We start from the raw sequence: 22019 nt of genomic DNA on the forward strand, positions 1-22019 counted from the left end.
GGTGAGGGGACGCTGGGCTGCGGTCGGTGCACCTCGGGTCGGTGCTCCCTGCCGAGAGCCGCGCCGCGCTGCCGCAAACGCGAAGCCCGAGTGCTGAGAGCCGCGAGCACGCCCTGGGAATGCCGGGCGCTACCGGAACGTTGGTTCTAGCCCGCTCCTAGACCGGAGTGGGGCCGAGGGGAGGCGGCAGCGGGTGCGGCCCGCCGTGTCCCTGCCCCTGCAGCGCCTGGGCACCTGTGGGTGCTCCTAGTGACGGCCCAGTGCCATGGCTGCAGGGTTGGGCTCCGTTCCCACGAGCCGTTATCTGAGGCGCTGCGTGACAGCTGGGTTCGGTGGAAATGGAGCGTTTCTATGAATTTGGTCCGACATTCTATTAGATGGGTGCGGACCCCGCTGCTGTTTGTCTGCACTCCACCCACGTTTTTGCTTTTCCTGTCGTTATCGAACAGGAGTAGCTGCAGCAAACCGAAAACCACCACAGAGAAGCACCGCGCCAGTCGCGGGGCCGTCACACCTTCAGGCTAACAGCGAGCATATCTCCTCAAAGCGTGGGCCTTGTGTAGACCAATCGACTGGTAGGTCCTGGGCTGGACGGGCCCAGTGGTACCGGTGCCGTTACCCCTGCCCCTTGTGCTCCTCCTACAGACAGGGCCACCACAGACCACCGAGTGATGTTTCCCAGCCTTCAAACCCCCTGACTCCCAGCCAATGGTGCCTTCTCCCACTATCCATCTCAGAAAATGCCAGTGTAAATTCCAGTGTGATTTTACTGATGAGCAAAAAGCTATCTAGGGTCAGTAGAATCATTTGGGTTGAAAAAGACCATAAAGTTCATTGCATCCAATGCCAACCCACCCTCTCCGTGCCCACTAACCATGTCCCTCAGTGCCACATCTACACCATTCTTGAACACCTCCTGGGATGGTGACTCCAACACCTCCCTGAGCAGCCTGTGCCAGTGGTCCCAAATAAGTTGCAGACATGCAAGTTGAAGGGTAGATTCCCTTTATTTTGCATGTAATACGGTCAGAACATCTCCAAAGGGGTGAAGAGGGATCCTTTTAATGAACTGTTTATCAGTTGGAGGTCACTAGGGAGAGTCAGAATCTCCTGAGAAAATCTGTGATTAATGGGATTTCTGGAAAAATGTGAGGTTCAATAGGAGGAAGACTGAGTGCTGCAGCTTTGCTCAGAACTAGGCCAAGCACACCAGGCCAACTATGCCAGCCTTTCTGAAACACTTCTCCAGACCGCAGTGGTGGTAACAGCTCTAGCCAGGTTTGAGCTTTGTGGTTCCCTGACAAAGAATACTGTGCTGTAGAGATACTTCTGGAGAGTGTTCTTCTGGCTTCCAGGGTTCAAAGACTTCCTGGGGCCGAGTGCCACGCTGACAGCGGGGGTGGTATTTCAGCAGCGGGATCAAAGGCACTGAGGAAAGATGTGCTGCTGGGAGATCACATGCAGACAGAACAGAGTGCTTACACTGGGTCAGTTGCCCAAAGGCCAGGAGACCTGGCACAATGCATCCCTTTCATCCTGCACTCTTTTCCCTTGTCCATCTCCCTGGCATTCACTCGTGCCTCTGCAGACTGCCAGGGCTGTGGCAGTGAGCTGCTCTGTGGGATCTCAGCTGCTCGGCCCTCAGGGCTTTTCCATCCCACTCCTTCTCTGGTGCACAAAAGCCAAGATGAAACTCTGGTCTAGTATTAGAAATGGAGGTTGGAGGCCCTGCATGCTTGCAGGAGGGTTGGGGCTTGATGATCCTTGAGATCCCTTCTAACCCAAGCCATTTTATGATTCTATGATTCTATGAAGCCTGGGTCAGTGATTTGATAATGTGATGCAACCAACATCAAGGCTCTAGATTGAAAAGGGCATAGCTGTGTAACACAGAAATTTGAGACACCTTGCTGGTTCCAACAGGTCAACACTTTTTGATGTGTTGGCACTGTGGACTATCACAAACACCTATAACCAATCTAAAATTGTGTCTCGTGTCCTAACTGATTGAACAGCTTTGCAAGTGGCATATCCTGCATCTGCTCCTACCCAGCTGAGCCTCTAAGGTCATCTTAACACTAAACAACCCCCAAAAGGAGTCTCAGAAAGGACTGGGACATGGGATGAGCCAAGTTTGTACCTGCTTGCAACCTGTCATTTCTTATTAGCCTGGCTGACTTTCTGCCATAAGTATGTAGTTAAGGACTCACGAAAAAAAAACAAAACAAAACAAAAAACAATCCACCTTTTATTCTTTCTTTATTTTATATGCAACTAACAGACCAAACTGAATTCAATATGAGATTCAGTCAGATTGCTGAGTGCAGAGTTTAATCCTGAATCTTTTGAAACTCCAGAGTTCATCTAAATATTAAAAGGCTTGGAAAAAACAGAGGTTCTTTAAACCTTTGGTAATGGAAACTTTTGTCATAACTGGGAAGGGGTCAATGTGGTTTAGTAGAGTTTAATGGATTTACTGATAAATGAAACATTTCCAACTCTCTGATGGGTTTTATCTACTTTATATTCCAGATGTTAATATAAGTAAATTCCCTAAACTCTCAAACAATTTGTCCAGAATGACCATGCAGCTTATGGTGGTCATTGTAGCTCTTACATGGATTTCTGAAGTAAAGCTGCTAAATTCTGTAATTTCCCTAGATCCTTAAAGCATATTAAGAAACACAAGAAATGGCTTTTCCAATACGGGCTACAATGTGAACTGGGAGAAATTGGAATTCAAAACATGAAAATATATTAGAGTATACGGAATGAAAATGAAATGAAACCATTAATTTGGTTCCTTTTCTTTCATGTATAATGACAAAGGAACACTGAAGATCAGCTCCCACTAGCAATCCCTATTCTCCAACAGTTGATATATAGCATCCAATCTCACTTGAGGGCCAAAGCAAAATATATGTGGATTCATATATGGGGGATCAGAAAGGAGAAACAAAACATTAATGGGGAAGATCTATCACAAAAGGTCACCTGGAATATTCCCAGGCATCAGAAGTGGTTTTCTGCTGTACCTTTGCAAATGCATTCAGCAGTCTGATTTTTTTTTTATGTCCCAAGTGCATTCTGCCATTTATCTTACCTATTATTTCGCATATTTCACATTAAAAAATCTGATAAAAGGCTCCTCTCTTGGTATCAAATCTAAATTTTCCCCTTTTTATTTCATTCTATTAGGTTAGGTTCATTTCCATCCTTGATGACCAGCCTGAGTTTCTGCACAGTGTGCTTGTGCCAACCATATTCACCTCCACTAACCCTACAGAAGAAAGCAAAATTTAGGTCCTGGTTTGAAAATCTGGTAGAGTTACAGCGTGATCCCAGTGCAGCTTTGCCCCTAACTAGCTAATCTTTATTTTGCTTACTTCACTCACTTCACTCTGTGTTAATTTATGACCTTTCTTTTTAGCTACCATTTGAAAAGAGAGATTTGATCTTTTTTCTTGCAGTGAGCCCTCTCTAAGCATTTATTTCTCCATAAAATAAGCTCTAAGCAGGCCCAAGATACTTTGAAAATAGATAGACAGTGTAGCATTGTATTTATTCATATGTTTACTCCAGGACACTGGATGCATGAGTCCAATTTGCTACTTGGTGTCACACAGAGATCTCATGCTTCTAGCAGCTCTCCTCAGTCATACAAGCCTTTTCTTTTTACAGTCCTTTTTGCCGTGTTCAACAGCAATAAAATTGCTGCCCCAATTTATCTGTTAGGTAAAATAAGCCTAACAGTTTACTAAAATGATGCTTCATGTGTAAACCGTGCTGGTTCCGCAGGGCCTTCCTGGCTTTCTGTGGTGGCCCATTGCCCTCCTAGCTCTTCCTGCTATGGAGCAGACACTTCTCTGGGTGGAAATTTGTCAGCCAAGTATTACAAAAGGCGTGTGATCATTTCTAGCCTTGTCCCATGAGCAGTTTCCTTGAATCTAAACCAGGACAGTGCTTTGAGTCGTAGGCACAGAAACAAATGGCTTGAGGTGTTTGGCATGAGAGCAGGGAGATGGGAACTGGTGCTGAGTGCTTCAGATTATGGATCTGTGAGCTCACCCTCAGCTTTAAATTGCACTTCCCCTCATCCACTGAGAATCTCTCTGGGTTTACATGAAACATTATCATTATTTTGAGGGCAGGGGTAGTTAAGCAATGGGCACTTCGACAAAGGTTGCTCTGAGCAACCTGATGGAGCTGTAGGTGTCCCTGTTCATTGCAGGGAAGTTGGACTAGATGGCCTTTAAAGGTCCCTTCCTATTCAAATGACTTGATTATAGCTATGGGTTTGTGATGTAAGATTTGTTAGACTAAAACTAAGCCCCAAGGTTTCTTTCATGTAGTCATTAGTCCTAGTGCAGGCAAGGACAGGCTAGGGTGCCAGGGTGCTATGCAGGCTATGTGGGCGTGTGTTAAATCTCATGTGGGCAAATGAATTATGATGTTAGGTGTTTCTGAGTCTATAAAACAACTGCAGGAAGAACAAAGGGGATGCCAGGTATGAGGCAGCAGGAAAGGTCTTTCTGATAAAACTGGGGATGATTGTCTCAGTTTCTGATAGAAAGCTCTAGCATCCAGGCAAGCAAAATTAAATGTGGTAACCAATTATTCTCAAGCAAATAGCAGTGCATTTATATAAGCATAAGGTAGGCAGGAAAGAATGAAGAGGAATGGCCTGAATGAATGTACTTAATTGAGGATGCTTCCTGGTACCCTGGGTGATCAGATCAACAGACGTCAGGAGAAAGACCAAACAGAAAAACATACAATTTGTGTTCTGTTTTTTTAGCTTGGCTGGGCCTTTTTTTTTTCCCTGCCCATAGTAAAGACATTTTATTTTCTGACAATAGCAGCCTGTGAGAAAGCTTTGTGTGTGTGTGTGCATGAGACTCAAGAGAAGCCTCATGAGTCAGGGCTATGCTTGCTGAACACTTTAGTTTACATGGCTCCAACTTCACTTTCTATAATTAACATAACTACAAATCAGATAAAGTTCATCCAAGTGAGTTGTTAATAAAGGCCTAAGCGATGTGCTTTAAACTTAAGAAAATCCTGTTTTAACATGCCTTGTTATTTGAAGCTCTCACATACTCTCGTGCTTCAGGGAAAGGAGTAATAAATTAGGATCTTTATCTTGCACTAATTTTAAATTTCCAGAAAAATGCTGTGAATAATTCATAATGGGTAATTTATCTGATGAATTTTACCTCTCTTCTTTGATATTTGTCCCCAAGCATAGCAAGATTTCCTCAAATATATTTGATTTTAAAAAGTACTTGTTAAATCATTCATTTAAATAAAGTTCTTGATCTGCACCTCATCAGTGACCAAATCCCTGTGAATATCAGGTAGTTATCCTGTGGGATAGAGAGTCTGAGCAGGATACGTTCATCTGACTAGGATCTCTTTTCAGTGCGTGCCTAGGTTCCTTGAGTGGGACCTGGATGGAGAGCTGGCTCTGTGTGCCCATGTGTCCTTCCCAGAGGAATCACATGTGGGGTGCAAAAAGATAAAGCTCATCTTGCCAACCTGAGGATGGACCCTGGAAGCAAGCTGCATCCCAGCTGCAGTACTGATTATTGGAATCAAATTTCTTTTATGGAAGGTAAAGAAGTCAGCCAGCATTTGTGCATATGCCCCAACAGCTGCCTAATGTTTGCTTTAATTAACGCTGCACTACCATTGGAAAGCTGTAATTACAAAGTGTTTAGGCAACTCAGGATGCAGATAAACTCATGCTGTGGTTTTTGAAAGTGTCCTGAGATGTCTGTTAAAATTCCCAGAAATTCATATTCATATATTTGGGCACATAAATAATCTCTGAGTCTGGTTAAAAGTAATACAAAGCATTAGCCTTTGAAATTCTCCTGTTTCTCTAAGCCTTAGCTGTCTGCGTGGTCTTCAATATAACAGAAGACATTATTACAGGTCCAGTCTTTAATAATTTCATCTGCAGAGAACTAGAATTTCAGAATTTTCAACTGGAATGAAAAAAACTATGCAGAACAATGCTGCACAGATTCTAATGGCAAGCTACATTTCATCTAAATGGCAAGACATAATTAACATTGCGCCAGCCTGGATTCAAAGTAAACTAACTCCTACTGTATGATTAACTCCTTTGTGCTTTACAAAGGGTTATGGAGATTGCAAATGTAAGCATCTGTCGCTTTTCAAAATTTAATTAAAGAAGTGTAAAGAAGTAACTATTGCTACTGCAATTTCTCCTTGGGGCAGCAAAAGACAAACACAGTAAGCAGGAAAGGAGAAACTCAGAACGACCCTCCCCCCCCCATAGAAAACACCAACAAGCAAATCCCAAATAATTGAGTTGTTAAGTTGTTAATGGCTATCAACCCTTCTGTTCCTCATCTCCTAAGCAAATTGGCTTAAATATTATCTATTCTGATATGAAGAATACTGCATAAATTCTGCTTTGAAATGCCCTTTTTTTTTCTTCTTTTTTTCCTTCTACATTAGTGTTGAGGAACAGAATTGGGACAGCTGACTTAAACTGGCCAAAGGGATACTCCATACCATCAGTCATTGTGTGGAAAGAGTTTTGAAGGGGGTGGGTGTTCAGCTCTCTCTTTTTTCACTGTTCGGGTGTGCTAGCTGGGCATCAGTCAGGGGGTAGTGAGCAATTGCTTGTGCATCGCTTGTTATATACATTCATATATACACATGAATGAACCACTGTGCTCAGCAAGCAGCCAGGTTAATCCACAGCAAAGCAACTCAGAGATCATGATTTGGCTCCACTAGAGTTTGTGCTTAGATACAATGAAAATGTTACAGTGCCCAGATAATTTATGTATCTTCTGATTATGAGTAGCTGATGAAGTTTGTGATAAACGAACGGGACCCTTCTAGCTTGTAAAGTACCCTAGGATTTTTTGCCTTTTCAGATTTTTTTGTACTTCATATTCAGGGGAGACATTCAAAGAGAATGGAGCAGATTTATTGCTGCTAAAGAACAGTATGACTGCTCCAGCACTCCATGTCAGTTTTGCTTATTAAAAAATGAAAAGAGGAGAGCAAGATGAAAGAAAATGAATAATTCCAAGGGGAAAATCAATGGAATAGAAAGGTATTGAAAAGCTTTTCTAACAGCTAAGCTTCATTTTCTTTTTGATGTCCTTATTTCTCCCTTGTTGATGACTAAAACTACATAGGTCTTGATTCTAAAATGTATCAGAACATAATAGTATTGGAGTAAAGTAACTTTATTTTTTTAAGATTTTATTCTCCACTCTGATCAGCTACCCTGGAACATTCAGAATAAGACAGCTTATTCCAGCCAACTCTCATGGAGACCAACCCTTCAGACTGGCCTTACTGACCAAACATGTGTTCCAATAGTTGTTCAATTTAGACAATTAATTAATTAGGGAAGTTAATTTTAAGAGATGGAAGCTCATTAAGTTAATACATCTAGTCAAGAAGGAGGCAAGCTGTCAAACCCATGTCCTGGGTGTTAATTCAACATTTTGTTTAAAGTGTATGATGACCTTAGGCACATTTAACACCCTATAGCTTTTCCTTCTGTACCCTGTCCTTCTAAGTACAATTAGCACTAGAAGCCATAGATGTGACACAAGCCTAATGTGATATTATAGTCCATTTTACACTGCAACTGATTAATTGAAAAGTGCCTGCAAGGCTACAGATGGAACCTCAGCAATGACTGCAGAAAGTCCCTGTCAGTTTCATCCCTGCTGTATGACTGAGGGTATGACCATGCAAAATAAGGAGAACTTTGGTTGATCCAAAGCAGCAAGGACTGTCTAAAGCAAAATGTCCTTTATTTTAGAATTATTTTTAAAAGGAAATGTCAGAAATTTTAAGAAATGCCTGTGCTGAAATGTTCCCAAATACATTATCTGATAAAGCTTCTGATCCTTACATTTGGAAAGAGAAGTACTGTGAAATTAAACTAAACCCTGCTTAAATTCAAATTACTTGCTCAATTCAGTTTCTCTGCAGCTCCTTCCTTCGCTTTGAAATTGTCATCAAGTTTTAGAATCCTTAGCTTTCAATTAGAATTCACTGTTTTTCCTGATTGACTTATCTTGCTGCCAGCTGAAATATTTAGCATTTTGAGAGAAGCACTCCTGCAGATCACAGTATAAGATTATGATGTTACATGCTAAAAAGCTGCCCTGAACTTTAACTATGGTTTTCACTGTTTTATGCAGTCGTTTAGTTATGTCTGTGGTACATGTGCCATTCGCTGATACACCACTGAATCCTTTCAAAATGGCAGCCAAATAATGCATCTCACTGTTAGAAAACCTTTAACTGATCAAAGCAACCCAAAATATAGACATTATGGGGCTTACAAGTGTATTGAGTTCAAAGACATACCTATAGACTTGTAAGAAATGTGTGTAAGCTTCAACTTTGCTTCTAGCCTTTACCTTTCCATGAAGGATGTGGGAAAAGGCATTGTCATTTACAGCTTCAGGGCTGAAGAGAGAACCAAGAGCGTTCACTGATCTCCTCCCTTTGTGCTGGAGTCTGGAAGGGAATGTATGTACCTGGAATAGTGTATCAGGGAGATCTGTCTGTGGCTCATTAGCAATGTTGTTCTGCTGAGATCTTGGGTCAAGCGCCTGTCTCCAAGAGGGACCCCAAACTTTAAGAGGATGCCTGCGTCTCATCACCTTAAAGTGTTCTTTCTGCATGTCTGTCTTAACCTCATCCTTACTCTCTTTTGTTACCTCTCCTTCCTGTCTCAGTAAGAGCACTTTCTCAGATCTGCCTCTTTTTTTTTCTTTTTCCTCTTTGGGGATAAATCATAAAATTCTCAAAAATTTCATTGCTTTTCCTTTTCATGTGTCAGAAATTTGTTTGGTGTTGTGCAGCAGTCAGATCCCTTTCCAAGGACGAAGTTCTTTAGCATATGAAAAGTACAAGGAGAAAGAGAGCTAAAACAACAGAAAAAATAGTTACTGTCCTACTTTTGGTCACCGTGGCCCAATGATAATGTACTGTCTTATCCTCAGTTTCTGTAGTATGTTTTAGAATGAATTAGGTGTAGGTAAGAAATTTTCCTCTTTAATTCCTTTTGTAAAGCATTTCAGTAATAATTCTGTGTTGAGGAAGAAGAACAAGGGTGGAATTAGCAGAATGGGAGGTATGAAGGGAGTGAAGATGATTAGAAAGAAAATGTTAGAAATTGTTCCCCTGCAGAAAGGAGGTGCTCCCCTGAGGTGCACAATGTCCTGTGCAGAGACCCTCAAGTACTTTCAGTGTGGCCAGAAAATCAGAATATTACAGCTACATCTTGAGGTTCTAAGGCATAGCAGATGGGAAATTTTAAGAGTGCAAATTTTCAGTAACGTATGTGTGTTTAACAGCTCAGCTAAAACTTATCACAAGACCATGAGGGAAGTGTCTCAGCTGAGAAACAGCAACAGTGTAATTTAAGCATGCTGTTATGCTTCTGGGAATCGCTTATTGCTTGAGTTGCTAATTTCTACAACTGGACACTGATTCAACCTATCATTTCCAGCTCAGTGCCTGCTTGCAGTGACATTACAGGGTCAGGCAGATTCCTACCGCATAGCATAGATCAGCACATGACTGCACCTCCTTGTAGAAAAGCAGATTTAAGCAAATGCCTTGGAAACACTTCATTGACAGTAAGAAACTGGTTGGAATAAATTGGACTTTTATATCAGTTTTGTGTGTGGACAAGGTAATTTCTAAGAGAACTAGATGTCTGAAATACTATTTTCCTGTGTGTGTTCTCGTCTACCTGAAGCCTTTTTCCAGCTCACTTACTATTGATATTAAAACCCACTTTTACAGCAGAACAACACTTGACAGGGTTCAGGAAACGTTCAATAATTATTCATGCTCTGCATAGGGGAGACAGAAATAATGTACACAGAGATGCTTTCAGCAGCCTTTTAGAAGCCTGGAAAAGTAAACAGTAGGACAGCACCAAATGGCTCTAAATTACTCTTGATGCAAATGAACAGAAATACAAAGCCAAAATGCCGGATGGCAGGACTGGAAGTGAAACCTCTTCTCCAATTCCATGTCAGCAGCGTGCTATTCTCTAACTACTGAGTATGTCAGAGATCTTCCCTAGCACAAAGGATTTGGCAGAGCCTCTCTGTGATCTCAGTGTTTGGCTTCTGGGAAAGCCACTACTTTCAGAGAGCTGCTGCTGGAAGAGAAGAAGGATGGAAAGGCTCTAGCAATGTGGCCAACGGCTGTATTTCAGGAGTGCATCAGCTGGGGATGGTGGAGTGCACTGAATGCTGCCACAAGAGGTGGGTCTCTTCCACTGGGTTTCAGTTTCCATCAATATACTGTACATCAGCTAGACCTTATGTTGCTACACTTACCTAGACATACTCACACATATTCATGCAAAATTAAAATGGATATCCTGTTGACAATCAAGCATTTAAAACAACGGCAAACTACAGTTTTTGCATGGATGACTGTTAAAATGACAGTTTCCAAACTTAAACCGTGATGCCCCCACCAGAGATTTTTCTTCATCTACACTAACATCTTTACAATATGCTAATGTGTGCAGCCTAACTTCCAGCTGGTGTGTTGGAAAAGGAACACCAGACAACACGTGCGTTGGATTTAGATTATATCAAAACAAAAGTTTATGAGTCATCTACTGGAAAGTTTTCTCTAAGTGTAAGAAGCTCATCCAGAATAAATTGTATCACCTGTTTGGCTTGTTCAGTGTTCAGTGTTCTGATTTTGTGCCACTCTCTTTCCCTTTCTCTGCTGCATTAGATTTAAGTCACTCACCAGCACTAACAAATTAGAGGGAAAAAAGTCATCTGTCCTACACAGTGCAAATAGATTCTATTTCCCTAAAGCTTTCACCTAATTGAGGCCAAGTTGCTTTTAAGTCAGTGACAAAAATGCCATTCCCTTCATTAAGATCAAAATCACATTCCCAGAAGAGTATTTCCAGAAACAGACTGATCCTCGCTCGATAACCGTTTACACCTCATATAATCGTAACTTAAGTTCTTCCAGATGACCTTTTAAACATAAAGGCCTTATAGCGAAGTGCCACCTGGTGGACAAAATTAAATTGCCTTTTTTTTTCCTGCTCCACCTAACCAGGCAATACAATTTCTCCTTCCAGAAAGACCTAAGATACAGAAGCCTCTAGTGACCAGACCCAAATGAATTTTATGTATCTACACGTAGATATGGTTTTATTTATTCATTTGTTTGTTTGTTTGTTTGTTTTTTTAGAAGTAGTCCAGGTGCACATCTATTATTTTTTCTGCTGTAACTCCCACAGTGATGAAGAATGCTGATAGTAGGAACAAGTTTTGCAGCAGGCATACAAAATGCCAAGAATTAAAAGCCATGTAGTGTAAGGAGGTGGAAATTCATCTTCCTGAAAAGGAAGCCTTTCTTCCTAGCAGTTAGTTTCTGTCAGCTGCACAACGTGTGTTTTCTTTCTAATGTTTTCTTCTAAGCTAATTTATATATTGCTGCTAGAATGAGGTTTGGAGGAAACTATGGAGCCTGGAATTCCTGTGTGATTTAGACTTATTCAAGGTTGATGTACACATGGGCTTGAATTTGTGTACTTAGCTGGGTAATGAACTAGGACATCAAACAGGAAATAGATGTCTGAGAGCTTAGCATATCTGGATCTGTTACAATGAATAAGATAATCTCTATTCATCACCACCCTTACGAATGTTCGAACCATAATAGCTTTGGAGATAGAAGCACAAAACTGCACATTTATAACACAATCTACCCCAGAGATGTTTCTAGCCATGAGAAACATCAGATATCCTAAACATGATGGCTGAAGTCCATCTCGACAGCTATTTTTTGAAATAGTTCTCACTCAAACCATAGCCAAATTAAAATGGATATCCTGCTGATATTAAGGTTGCACTCAATCTCTAGTAGAGCTCAACATGAACGTTAGTGTCGTCACAGAAATTTCTCTGCTTTTTGCTATACTGGCGTGATTGTTAATGTGTGGACATATGATATACATAATATTATTTCTAAAAATGAATTCAAATAATATTGTAACATACTTAATTACTATATGTGTATTCATATATATAAAATAGATTGAAGTTTTCAGAGACTTATTTAGATATTAGCCACTAGGCGGTAGTATAAGATTAAGTCATGTAAAAGTAACTGGTGGTTTTGTATTCATTGTGTAGTAAGCTTCAAAACACACACAAGCTCTATAAGAATTTTTTTAATAGGTATTTTCATGCTTCTTTATCAAATCAACATTCTTATAACAATTTCACAATAGTTTAAGTATTTAAGTAGTATTTAAGGCCAACTTACCACAAAGACAAGGGTACATAGAAACCCAATATTTTCTCTTCCCTTATGTATGTGATAACTAAGATTCAGAAACACACATTTGGCATTGTGCGATCTTAATTACCTTAAAGAATTACAATGTGATCGACCTCTTCACTCTTTGCTATCTGTCCTCCACTGGAGCTGAACTGGAATGATTGGCATAAGTTTCTCTTTTCACAGAATCATAGAATATTTGAGGTTGGAAAAGACCCCTGGAGATTGTCTGGTCCACCTCTCTGGGGACTCCACTTTGAGTTGGGTCATCTACACTGGGTTGCCCCAGTGTAGATTTTGAGTATCTCCAAGGATGGAGACTCCACAGTTTCTCTGCATAGCCAGTGCCAGTGCTTGATCAATCACCCTCACAGCAAAAAAGCTTTTTTCTTGTGTTCAGATAGAATATTATGTTTTTTTCATGTTTTCATTTGTAGCCATTGCCTCTTATCCTATCAATGAGCTTTCCCTTCTATCAGGCATTTATACACATTGATAAGATTCCTCTGAGCCTTCTCTTCTCCACACTAAACAGTCCCAGCTCTTGCAGCTTCTCCTCCAAGAAAACAAGGTCTACACCCCTAGTTATCCCTACGGCCTTTTGCAGGGCTCCTCCTGTAAAGCTGTGTACATATGCTACTATCAGTGGCCACTTCCAGAGTTCAGAGACACAAAGTGGTCTTTACAACAGATTGACCTTTGCTTCTTAAAATAATAATAATACAAAGACATCAAGATTGTAAAATAGACTCACACGAGCATGGATTATTTGGGAGTAAAATCCACCAACTGCAACGAAAAATCTCAGTGCCTCTTACTTGCAATCTTGCTAGTGTTTCTGATGAATATGGAAATTTAAATTTGTGTATAATATGACAAATTCATTTTATAAGATTAGAAGCATACAAAAAGGAGAAATGTAAGACTACAAGATGTTTAAATAGCAGAGTACAATTGAATTTTTGGAGGCTCTCAGCTACAGTAGAGTAAGTCAGCTTGGCTTACTCCCTCTTCTGTGTTTGACTTCTGCATACTTGTATGATAATATGGTTGATTGCCTTCATTGCCTGTTAGAAAAGGTTCTCCCCAGGCAAATTTGGGTAAATACCAAAATACCAAAAAAAGTATGCATGATTTCTGCTCTTTTTCAAGCAAATGAAAAGATCAGATCTTTCTGCAGCAGTGCCTCCCTTGCCTAAAATAACTTGAAATATGCATTTACTATTAAGATGTTACGCACATGTTTTGATGTTATTTTACCAGCAGATCTTCAGCATAGCTTGAATGTGGGCCATAATTGGTGAAAAACTCAGTTAATGGAAAAAGAGTACAACAGACAAAATTCCACGTATTTTGTTTAGCTCATTTCTTTTGTTTTTCTAACTATTCCTTGTTACAGCTCTTGACAGCTTGTGCTGGCACTGTTAAGATTAATATCAGAGAAATGGAAAACTTCCCAAATATTTAAATTAACCTACATAAAAATGGTAATAGATAAATATATAATTCAATCTTCTTTTTACAGACTGCTTATGCACAGGAGATTATTTTATTTACAGGTACATACATATAAGTACACCTTAATAAAGAGGTTGCAAAAGTCTTGAAGGTTTGTGATAAATTCTATCACCTAGGAGATCTGAATTAATGTTTTCTTTTGAGATCTTTACCTAATGTTCTTTCTACTCTACCAGGTATGTGTAGTTCTTCCTGAACTACATGGGGCTATTGCTTATTACAGCACTATGCTGCAGCATCTCTCTTGGATTTATATTTTATTGATGGAGGAATGTAGGGAGATCACTCAGAAGAGAGCCTCTGTTACATTTTCACAATTTAAAAATATTTTCTCTGGTGGGATGAGCGTATAGCACATTTTTAGGAAGATTAAAAAGTTTTCTTCAATTTATATTCACATACAGCATATTTTTCAAAAAGCTGCTTTTTTTTTTTTTTCTTTTCTTTTCTTTTCTGATGCTTGCCAACATCCTTATCAATGTGCATTTTGTGGAGTGCTCTGTGGTTTCGGAATATTGTACATGAAATAAATTTTAAACTCACAGTGGACATAAACCATAAAGCCAAAAGGGAAATAGTAAGGTGTTTTAATCTCAGGGTTTGTTACAGCTTGTTACACAAAGAGGAGCCAAAAACTACACAAGCAGAATGTGGGGTCACTCTTTCTGAAGAATGAATTCCATAAATGTTCTCATTAGACTGGAGTTCTGCCCTTTAAATGCAAACAAATTCAGGAAAGTTCATGCTCTTTAATTCTGAAGTCTATATATTGGTATGCACAATCTAGCAAGCATGAAAAGTATAATTATAATCCAACTAAATCTACCTCAGTCTTGCAAAACCTTTCCCACAGATACTAATTTCTGCAAGCACAGTTTTGATCTAAATTGGCACTCCTTTTGATGAATGTTTGCAAAAACAATCAGACTTCTGTCCATTTTTACTTTGGTGGAATATTTTTAAATCCTGATCTCTCAAGGAAAATGGAAAGACTCGCAGTACTTCTACTAGTGCAGGATGAGCTCATATTGACTAATATGGAAAATACTTTTTCCTTTCTCCTTTTGTTCATTTTAAGCTTGATGCAAATCATGTATCCTCAAGACCCATTTCCCTGTTCTTTCCCACTATTTTTGGAGGAAGTTCATCCTATCTATTTCTCTCTCTCTCTTGAAATGTAACGTGAAGATAGATATTGTGGTAAGTACTGGGGGCAGAGGAGAATTCTCAAAAAAATATGCTATAATGTGCTTTTCTGTTTTTCTTATAAAGAAATTTGAATTAGCATAGTTTATGATGGGAACAAGAAGTACATGACATTTCAGCTCCTTTTGCCATGAGATAATATAGCTATTTTCTGTATTTGTAGGTATTGATATATTACAAAAAATGTTCTTTCCATAAAATAATAACATTAAACTATTGCTTCTTAATACATTACCTTGAAAACTCTAAGAATCAATAGTTATTTTAGGAGGCTATCCAAAGGTTAATCAGATAGATCTAAAATTATGCTTATAAGCAATCTAAACAATGACCAGCCATAGAAACAGATGCTGCTTCTAGAAGGGCCTGAAACATCTTCACCATTAATTCAATGTAAACCTCCTGTTTGGAGCTTGGCAGCTATGGTCTTTCATGTTTACCTTTTAATGCATTGTTCCTTGAAAGGTGAGATTTGTGACACAGTGGGTGAAGCTGCTTTAACCAGAAACAGTGCTAAGCCCCTGCATACATGATTGACAGAAGAACTTACATAGCTCTCCTGAAATCAGTGGCGCTGTTTTTTTAACTACAGTTAAACAAACTGCAACTGAAAATAAGCCCAGTCAGCCCTAGTTTTTACTGGTCTTTGCTTAGTTTTTGCAGTATCTGTTAATGGCATTTAATTGTCTTAGTTTAAATTATTATCACACGTTACTCCATGTTTCAAAATAAGATTTTTTTATATCTGCTTTTGATCATTCCCTAGTTTTGTTCTACTACAGCTTCATTTACTTGGGTGACCAGATTGTCAGAATCAAATGATTTGTGCTGGAAAGATATCAAATTATTTAACTCAGTGCTCCAAAATATTCACCTGAGTCAAATAACTTTAATGAAACAATACAATCTGGTTTCTTACGCAGAATATGTGTTACCTGAATGAGGATGAAGCCAACAATGGAATATGCAGATTAAGCAGCAGTAGTGTCCTCAAGCAGATCTCCTCCTAGTAATAGGTTTGGGGTTTTTTTGATCTATCAGAAAAAAAAAAAAAAAAGTTGAGTGTAGGCTTAGTGCTAGGATATATTCAGTGGGCAGGTTTTTTCCAAAAGCTCTCTGGATGGGGGAAAAGGTCATTACAACACAATAATTTTAAAGAATTATGCAAAATAAATGCAAGATATGAGTGTTCCATATAATTTATTAGTTCCTGTGCTTCATCAGTATTTCAGTTTTCTCTGTCTTAAGGTATTTCTTAAGTCCATGGTTTGCTATTTCTAAAGGAGGTGAAGTTATCCAAAGTGGGAAAGAATGTCTGGGAATTTATGGACTAGATATATGGAGAAATAAAAAATAATATAAATATTAAATCCAAAGAAATGGTGCGGTAATTGCAACTCTGAGGCAACATAAGGTAGGAATTAAAAGCACTTGCTCCCCCTTTAGAAATATATTGGAAGAAACATTTAAGGGAGTCGCATAAACCAATTCTTGCTTTGAAGGGGTTGATTACAGTTATCTTTGATCTCATCCAAGGGCCAAGAATCAGCTACGTGTATTCATTTGATTGTGTTGTACCCATTCCGGATATTTATAGCCATTGATAAAATACACAAGTCAGCGCATGGAGATAGATTTCAAACAAAATAATGCCTAATGAGTCATGGAAAAGGAATTTCTTTCTTTTTTTTTTTTTTAACTCCTCTTATAGTCAAGGTAACATAGCCACATTTGCACTTCCAAAGGCTAGATAATGTTTAATTCATGTAGCTATGGAGTTCCAGGATCATCTCTTGAATAAGTTAAAAGTAAATATATGTAAGGCAAAGAAGTTAATATATTTTACAGGACATCAACAGGGGGAGGAACAGAGAGAGACAGAAAACAAAGCATATGTGGAGGGAATAAATCTGTCTAGAACCTTGGAGTACTCCAGGGGAGATAAGTTTTAAAAGCTCTCATAAGAATAGCTTCCAAATATTTGTGTAAAAGGCCTCTGTCACTAAGACATCTGAACTTTAAGACAACATTACATAAATACACCTTCACAATGTGAGAAAAAACACTTTGTGCTCATAGCAACATGAGTGGGAGGTGCCCAGGTTCTCCTGAGCAGGTTAAAAAGAATGGGACCCAATGTTGCATATGTGGAAATCAGTGTGCTCAGTAGCTGAGCTGCCAAGTAACATTTCTTTGTTATCCCCCAAACATCTGTTAGCTTGCATTTGCCAGCAGTTTGGCCACCACAATATAAGAAGGACATAAAATTGTTAGATGGTGTCCAAAGGAGGGCTACAAAGATGGAGAATGGTTTAGAGGGCAAGATGTATGAGGAGAAGCTGAGGTCCCTTGGTTTGTCCAGCCCAGAGAGGAGGAGGCTGAGGGGAGATCTCATGGTAGCTGCAGGGTCAGGTTGGGTGTTACGAAAAGGTTCTTCAGCAGAGGGTGGTGTGTGTGGAACAGGCTGTCCAAGGCAATGGGCACATCCCCAACCTGTCGGAGTTCAAGGAGTGTTTGGACAGCACTTTCAGACACAGGGTTTGGTTTTGGGTGGTCCTGTGTGGAATGAAGGGTTGTTTCTGTAAGTCCCTTCCAACTTGAGATACTCAATGATTCTATAATTCTGAGTATTATCCATCACTGTCAGAGTTCTTGTTACTTGTTTCGCTGCTCATTATTACCTGTTTATGAGTTAACAGTGCAACTCTAACACAGAGCATGAAATGCCTGGCCCTTTGAAGCAACTCTCCAGATGAGAACTGGATAAATCTGGAAGATGTGCAGACAAGGAGTTCCTTTGAAAATTGAATAAAGAGGATTTTCTATACAGAAAACAGTAACCACAAACAACTTGGGGAAAAATGTAATTACCATGTCCTTCTGCACACCCTGGAGCTTCATGGGGCATTTGGTGCTTGCAGGATGAGTAATTTCCGCTAGAGGAGAGATTTTGCTTTGGGCCCTCTAAATTTATGTGAGCTTTCCTAGGCAGTCAGAGTGCCATTATTAAATTCGCTGTAGAGCCTTGCACATTAGTGCCTTATCTCAACTCGTTCCTGTCCACTACTGTAATATTAATGCTTTGTAATGATGTAATAGTAAGACAGAATGATTCAGAGCAGTGGAGGTGTTTGGAAACAGGTGCGTCAGCAGGTTCGCTGTCTGCATCGTGGGAGCTGGCAGTGAGAACATGGCCTGGATGGCCCACATTGCCTCAAAGGAGTCTGTTAATTCTGCTTTGGGGTTCTCATTCCTGATGGATCCTCAGAACAGCTAATCAGGAGAAGTCAATTTTAGCTGCTTGTGATTGTTTTATTCTTCAAAGTTACTTATATGGGTAGATATATTTACATATAGATAAAAATTTACATGTATTCATAAAAATATGTAAACACATGCATACGCACACACACAAACATGTTTCTCCAATGCCAAAAAAACCTAGTAGAAACAATAAGGAGAAATAATAAGGAGAAAAAATTGAAGAAGCACAACATTGTTAAAGAATGAATAAAGATTGGTTCCTGGTTTACTGAGGGACAACTTTATCTTGATGACTTTGCAGTAGCAGGAAACATCAGGCTTTTTTTCATTGAATGCGTGACTATGGTTCAAAGACCTATTTTCCTAGATATTTTTCCAGCACTCAGGTAAGGCTAATAAACTGGCCAATAAGGTGAGTGTTAGACTTTGTATGCAGGAAGAGAACTGTGTGCTGCTTTTAGCGTCACCTTTCCACTTGCCAGTCCAAAGGGAAGCCTAGACATTTTTCACTGTCAGCACATCAGTCCTGCCTGTCTCTAGCTGTTAGTATCATTCAAATACTTTATTGTTATTGCTACCTCCACACAAAATAATAAAATTACTTTTGATTTCATTAAAATGGAAAAAAATTGAACAAAGAACAAGGACAGAGTGTTTCTGCCATCAAGTATAGCTTAAAAATACGTTAAATAGACCTTTTTGCAAGAAAAAAAGTAATCCATAATTAATTCTGAACTATTTTCAGTGATGTTTTTCAAAAATATTTACACCAGCAGTTTCACAATCTTATGTGTCAGTCCCAGACAAACAATGACCATAGAATCATCTCAAAGTTATTTCGAGTTCTTCAGCTTACAAATATCTCTACCACCTACACGAGGAGAGAAAAACACAGTGGAGGCATCAAATTAGACATGAACGTTTGGAAATGCAATCGGTACAGCTATCTTGTGATTATTTTTGTTTAAAAAATAAAAATATAGGTCCAGTTGAAAATGAGACCAGAAAAGAATTTTGTCATAGTGTAGCTTCATTAACTGAATAGGATTACATTGAAATTAATAAATTCAATCCAATTACTATATAGCTGGTAAATCCCACTTTTCAAACCCATTTAGCTTGTTCTGTGCCTGCCAGTGTCAAAGAGTTACAGCTGAAACAATTACTGCACGAGCTGACTTTTAACTTTCATGAAAGCTGTGCTTACTGATTCAGCACTACATTTTAAGTTTACAAATCCAGTGTCAGAAATCAATGGCATAATGTTCTTATGGTAATCTAGGGAGAAGCCTTTTCTAAACCTAATGTACATTGTATTTATTCCTAAAATCTCATCAGCTAATCCCTTAGAAATAAACTGTTGTTCTATAAATGTCATGTATTTTCCTGTCTGTGTTTTCAATTCAAATGAATACTTCCTTTTCTGAACTTCTCCCACAGAGTATCTTTTACCTCTGGGTACAAAGAAAAAGCATTAATCATCCGGGAAGATGGAACACTTAAAAAACCTCCATGCAGAGTTCATAATGAAAAGTATATCTGTGTGTATGACACATCTTTGTTTGTGGACACATGTTGTACATAGGTCATGGAAGATGTTGTCAGGAGACATATGCTGGGAAGCCAGTCTGCTAAAGAAAATCCAGTTGTGTGATGTTTGCAAGCAACCCCGGGCTATTCAAAAATGATTTGGTATGGATTGTATTTCTGTAGTTCATGCGAGTTTTCATTTGTTTATAACAAGATTCAACAGAAAACCGTAATTAAAAATAGATGTTGCCTCTTAGAATGGCCTGGGTTGGAAGGGACCTCAAAGATAATCAAGTTCCAAAACCCCTGCCACAGGCAGGGTTGCCAGTCACTAGATCAAGTACTACATCAGAGCCCCATCCAGCCTGTCTTTGAATACCTCAAGGGATAGGGCATCCACAATCATTCTGGGTGATGTGTGCAATTCTTCATTGCACTCTCCCTGAGAAGAGAAGGAGTAAGCAAACTCTGGTTTGGGCACATCTCTAAGCAGAAATGTTAGTTCAACTAGTACCCTTCTGAAGAGTCACCAGTGAAATCACTGTGTTGAGTAATGGTGCTTTACAGAGCTGCCCCAGTGTCTGCCAATGACTAGGAGAGACTGCCTTTAAAAATGACTTTGCATCACTGATTTAAAACCTTGCAGAAACCAATGGGAATTGAAAATGTAGTGCAAGAAATCTTGTTCTTTTTTGTTTGACAGTGAAAAGGCACTTGGCTCTAATAATTTTCCTAATGGCTTAACTTGCCTGTTGTTGTGTGTTACAGAAGTGAACTAGTCAGAGAGTGATTGCCAAAATTAACAAACCATGAGATCACTCACTTTTTAAAGAGAGAATTGAAACTCTGCTTGCAGTAGAAGTTCAGACAATCAAATGTTCGCTCCAGTTAGGACAGCAACATTAGCATCATTTCTTTGTGCTAGCTTAGAATATGAGTAGATAAATTATCTACTCATCAAAGGAGTAAGTTCTGAACCTCGTTCCTTTTTAAAATTCCTTTCTATCAGGCTGCTCAGAAGCCCAAATGACTGTCATTTTCAATTTAAGGAAAAAAAAAAAAAAAAAAGAGAAAGAACAGATAAAATAAAGCTTAGTGGTATATTTCAGTATAAAATGGCCTCAAATAAAATGAGGTCAGCTTGGCTTATGTTTTACTCAGAACATAAGTGAACATGCTGAACTTTTTAGTTCTTTTTGCATGCTGTTCTTTGTATAGTACAAAAGGCATTTATGATATATATTGTCATTTCAAGTATTCTTGCCAAGCAGTTTCTCAGTCTTTTCATAAATTTAAAGGAACTATATAACAGTTCAGCACATTTAATAAACATACTTTATATGGAAATAACTTTTTGAATAGTAGCATGAAAAAGTTTATCTTAGAAAGTTCTGCTTTAGTTTTTCAAAAGCAAACTAATCAGGATCTGATTTAAGACCTTATGTTAATGATAACTTGAATGCAAATGCAAGCATAAGTTAACTGGACTGACAGCCCTTTGCTGTACTTTGAAGACTGCATATAAATCTGGAATCAGCTCATGTTTTAGTAAGAATTGAGGAATATTAAAAAAAAAACATCCTAAGTTTATAACAGTCATGAGCTAAAAATGTGTTATGCTCCCATAGATGAAGAAGTGAAATACGGTGTGCAGTATGGTAGGTGAAAAAGAGTGCGTTATTTCAATACCCAGCATACAACAGATTTTTCACACACTCTTTGGTGAAAAGAAAGTTAAGGATCATTTTCTATAGAATTTCATGGAAATAAGTGGTTTAGTGACCCAGGCACATATTCTCAAATGTGTCTGTTAATATGGGCTTCAACATGGTCACCCTGATTTGAAAATATACAATAGCTCTTCCAAGAAGAACCAATGAAGAAACTGATGAAGCTCAATCACACAATTAGTTAAGCACTGTGCCTAAGGATTTTTCTGTACTAAAATGTAAGCGCAAGCAGGTGCCATATGCTGCATGTGGAGTTTAATTTTCAGAACTGCTGAATAACTCTGTGCACCCCTTAGATCTTTGGGAGAATTTTCAGGTTTAAATAATAGGCAAAATGCACCTCTCCTTAGTACATGTAGGCTGTTTTGAAAGTAATGCTTCCTGGTTATTTTCATGGAAACTTTAACAGATACAAAGACC

The 22019-nt window shown here is 39.0% G+C and overlaps 1 protein-coding gene across 1 annotated transcript in view; it reads right to left on the reverse strand.

Annotated features, from left to right (window-relative positions):
- Positions 1 to 16032, reverse strand: part of LOC100542122 (AP-1 complex-associated regulatory protein-like) — a 65321-nt gene extending 49289 nt beyond the window's left edge. Inside the window, exon 1 of the mRNA XM_019614770.2 lies at positions 16011 to 16032. The gene's annotated coding sequence lies outside the window, so the exon portion shown is untranslated. The remainder of the gene's footprint in view (positions 1 to 16010) is intronic.
- Between the last annotated feature and the right edge of the window lie 5987 nt (positions 16033 to 22019).

The sequence above is a fragment of the Meleagris gallopavo genome, chromosome 4, assembly GCF_000146605.3.
Source record: "Meleagris gallopavo isolate NT-WF06-2002-E0010 breed Aviagen turkey brand Nicholas breeding stock chromosome 4, Turkey_5.1, whole genome shotgun sequence".
NCBI classification, from domain to species: Eukaryota; Metazoa; Chordata; class Aves; order Galliformes; family Phasianidae; genus Meleagris; species Meleagris gallopavo.